The sequence below is a fragment of the Chrysochloris asiatica genome, unplaced genomic scaffold, assembly GCF_000296735.1.
Source record: "Chrysochloris asiatica unplaced genomic scaffold, ChrAsi1.0 scaffold00095, whole genome shotgun sequence".
Taxonomy (NCBI): domain Eukaryota; kingdom Metazoa; phylum Chordata; class Mammalia; order Afrosoricida; family Chrysochloridae; genus Chrysochloris; species Chrysochloris asiatica.
Window position 1 is genome coordinate 12393988 of NW_006408613.1, and position 4697 is coordinate 12398684.

Here is a 4697-nt window from a genome sequence, read left to right on the forward strand (position 1 = left end):
ATTACCAGCCGTTCCGAGGGAGAAAGATGAGGCTTCTGCTGCCATAAAGATTTACAGCCTCGGAATCCCTATGTAGGGTCACTATCTGTGTAGGGTCACTATGAGTTGGAAACAACTCCACGGTGTTTAACCAACAACAACAACAACAATCTTTAAAAGGAGCTCTGGTAGCATAGTGGTTACAAATTGGGCTGCTACTCTCCCGGTCAGCGGTTCAAAAGTAACTGTGGTTTCACAGGAGAAAGATGAGGCTTTCTGCTCCCCTAAAAATCTAGGAAACCCTATGCAGGTCGCTATGAGTCGGAATCAACTCCACGGAACATAACAACAACAACAACTCTTATTAGGCATTAAATTTTATGCAACATAGTTTTGCTGAGCAATGCAGATGATGACCTAGTAAAACACAAAAACGTATTAGCCATCATATTAATAGTTTCATATAACTAAAAGATTAAGAGAGTGGATTTCAGAAATCTCAAAGTAATGTCTATAATTAAAATCTCATTTCAGGACTGTTTGACCCACCTTTTACTCAGCATGCAGTTCCAGAAAAGATGTTAAGTTTGTTCATCGTTGAAAGTTATACTCATCTTCTCATTCACACTAATAATTATTCTATGTAATCACACTTCTCAGCTATAAATTTGGTTAGTATAGGTTAATAAATTGAATACCACTTTCTGATCTTATATTTTAGTGTTTAAACTTAATTTATATAATACCTATTTAAATAGTCAAACAACTTTAGTTAAATTTGTTGATGTTGAGTATATGATAACCTCATGTGTTTTGGAGTAGAATTACAATCCATAGGGTTTTCAGTAGCTGTGATCTTTTGGAAGTAATCAAGGATATAAGTGAGCATAACCCAGGGACTCTTTAATTCTAGTTAAGTTTGAATGAACATGATAAACACTTTTACATACAGGAAATGTCCACTAAAAGTGGTAAGATCTTATATCCATTCTACATAATTCATTTTTTTTCAAGTATGTTTTGTTTTATTTAATTATCTCATTTGATCTTTACAAAAACCTGGTGACATATGCAAGGCAAGAATGGTTATCTCATTTTAACAAACAAAAAAATAAATACTTCATTAAGTTAGTTAGTCAACATCATAGTTTACTAGGCAAGAGAACTGGCCAGAATTTAGATGCTAAGTAGAAGACAGTCATGAACACACTCCAAATAGTTAATTCTATTTAATTCTACCTTATACAAGGTCACTATGAGTCAGAACTGACTCAACAGCACTTAAAAACAACAACAAATGTTGCCTCCGTAGTACTCAATATAGTACTGTGCTTTAGAACTGGTTCACTTAGGCTCTGAGGGAGACTCAGATACCTCTTAAGGACTCATATTCTTTCATTTTTATTCAATAAAGACCAGCAAACATTCTTGTTAACTAAAATGGAGCAGAAAAGATCAAAGAGGAGAACTATCAAAATATCTAAGTTAATACAAGTATATCTAGAAAATCCCCAAATATTCCAAATACTTGGAAATTAAACAACATACTTCTAAAAAAAGGAAATTACATGAGCAATTAGAAAAAATTTTCAATTAACTTTTAATTTTATGCATTTTTATTTAATTAAAAATAAAATCAAAATTTGGACTATAAGCAGTCCCCAGGTTATATGTGCATGACTAAAGGATAATTCTACTTGTCCCTTAAGCTGGGCTTTGAAACTATTTGAACTGGTTCTGTCATAGCTGACAAAGTGAAACAGGAATAGACCTGAATTTTTACAATTGGAATGATTTATCATAGTAACCAGAATGGGAAAAATGTATGGGTCAAAGCCCTGCATTGGGAAAATCAAAAGACTTACACTTTTTCATGAGCCTGATGCTGGAGACTGAGTTATTGGCAAGACCGTGAAGACTCACATATATTCAAAGCAGTGTGGTCAGCTACTATCTTTGAGTATTGTTGTTGTTGTTGTTGTTAGGTGCCATCGAGTCGGTACTGACTCATGGTGACTCTATGCACAACAGAACGAAACACTGCCCAGTCCTGGGCCAACCTCACAATTGTTGCCACGCTTGACCCCATTGATGATACCACTTTGCCAATCCATCTTACAAGGGGCCTCCTTCTTTTCTCTCACCCTCCACCTTACCAAACATGATATCCTTCTCCAGTGACTGGTCCCTACTGACAATATGTCTGAAGTATGAGAGACGAAGTTTGGCCAACCAGGCCTCCAAGGAGCACTCTGGCTGTACTTCTTCTAGCACAGATCTGTTTGTTATTTTGGTAGTCCATGGCACTTTCAATATTCTCCTCCAACTCCATAACTCAAATTCATGAATTCTTCACAGACTTCCAGCTTTTGCATGCATATGAGGTTATTGAAAATAACATACATCTGCCCATCTGATGTCTTCCATTTGGCTGTCTTCTCCTAGGAGTAATAGCTACACAGTGTCAGTTACTATAAAATGGAACGGATAGGGCTTTCAATTGACTGACCAATCTAAGGGAAGAAGAAATATCTATAAACCTAGTCAAAGGAACACAGTGAAAAATCCATTCAAGAAAGGAACATTAAGATTGAAAATAAAGACTGTGACAGCATTACGTTTGGGTCTCATTGACTTGGAAGACAGAACTACTCAACCCAGATGACTTCCAGACTGAAAACAATTTGTTTTCTTCATGACATCACTGATACTTTCCTCCAAAATTGAAGGAGGAAAGAGCCTCGTAAAAATGAAAAGACGATAACGACAAGAATAAGAGGAGTATGACAAAGTAAAAATGGAGGAAATTTATAGAATCAGATATTACAGAGGCAGTGATTAGAAACATTTGCCCTAGAATAGTAGTTCTGAACCTGAGGCAGCACTGACTGTCTGAAGGGCATTCGGAAATTAAGTGCATGTTTTGAACTGTGACAATAATGGTATTTAGTGACTGAGCGCCAAGATTATTCAGTAAAGAACTGTCATAGCCAAAATGCTACAGAGCACTGCTATGGGAAAAAGCTGTAAGAAGCTGCTCAGATTGGAACAACAAGTTGTTCATTTCCACTATCTGCTTAACACTTCTCTTCTTTGAAAAGGAGCAGCAAGGATCACCTAATAAAACCGACCCTTTTCTACCTTCTCTGGTTCCCAATTAGTAATAGAGAAGGCTTGGTCAAGACTCAAAGATCCTGTTTTAGACAACAAATTGGACATAAAACAAAGCAGAAAACCCTACTAACTTCAGGGAGTAGAGCTGCAACCTAAAACAGAACATCATATGCTAATTTTATAATCTCTGATTCATTTAATCTACAAAGATGTACTTCAGATAGTAGAATAATATAGATATAGGTAATCTTGGAGGATGGGGGAAGGGTCAGGTGCACCTTAGTCCTCTAGCTGACATCTTTGCTCTTCAACACCGTAAAAAGGTCTTGTGCAGCAGATTTACCTAATGCAATATGTAATTTGATTTCTTGACTGCTGTTTCCATGAGTATTGATGGTTGATCCAAGAATAATGAAGCCCTTGACAACTTCAATCTTTTCTCCATTGATAAGAATGTTGTTTATTGGTCCAGTGGTGAGGATTTTTGTTTTCTTTACATTAAGATGCAATCCATAGCAAAAGCTGTGGTCTTTGATCTTCATCAGTAAGTACTTTAAATCAAATAATCCGAGAAGCTGGGTTATATGAAGAAAAACATGGCATCAGGATCTTTCAGTATGGCACCACTATGTTTGAGAAGGACAGTGTTGTCTCAGCTTAAATACCAATTCAAGCTTATGTAAAATTTCTCTTATGGTAAAACAATTGAACCAGTCCCTACATGCAACAAATTCTTCATTACAATAAACTTCACTTTCTGCATGTGCAGCTTTTAAATAGTTTAAAAGTCTTTGAGCATTTTCTTTCACTAAAATAAGGCTAAATAAAAACTGTGTTCATCTTTTCCAACTAACTTACATATTCTTAAAGACACAGTTAAAAACTAATCCCATCTGTAACCCTGGATTGCACAATTAATGAGTACTTACATGAAAATATATTCTATTAAAGGATAATGTAAAAAAGATGAAAAATCTTAAATAAATTATCTAAACTACCACCATAAGGAAAAGAGTACAAATTAAAGCTGAACAAGCAGAAAGGAGATCATAATAAAGCTAGGAGAAGAAATCAATAAAATCAAAAAGTAATAGAGAAAATCAATAAAACCAAGAGCTGATTCATCAAAAAACTTAATAAAATTAATAAACCTATAGCCAGACTGATCAAAGAGAGATATAGAAAGGAGGAGAAAGACACAACTTATCAATATCAAGAATGGAAAAGGAGACTATCATGAATTGAACTATGTCCCCCCAAAATATGTGTCAGCTTGGCTGGGCCATGCTACTCAGTAGTTTGGCAGTTATATAATGATCTGAGAAAACACCAGGTCCAGATGCTCCATTTGCAAATTTCTCCAAATCTATGAATGAATAATAACAATTCTAAATTCTTTTTCAGAAAATAGAAGAGGAAGAAACACTTCCTAACTCATTATTTGAGATTAACCCTCATATGAAAATCAAGAAATGGAAACCACAGACTACAGACACACAATAAAAACTATTAACAAAATATATATTAGTAAATTAAATCTGTTGTTGTTAAGTGCCATCAAGTCTGTTCCACTCATAGTAACACTGTAGAGTTTTCAAGGAGTG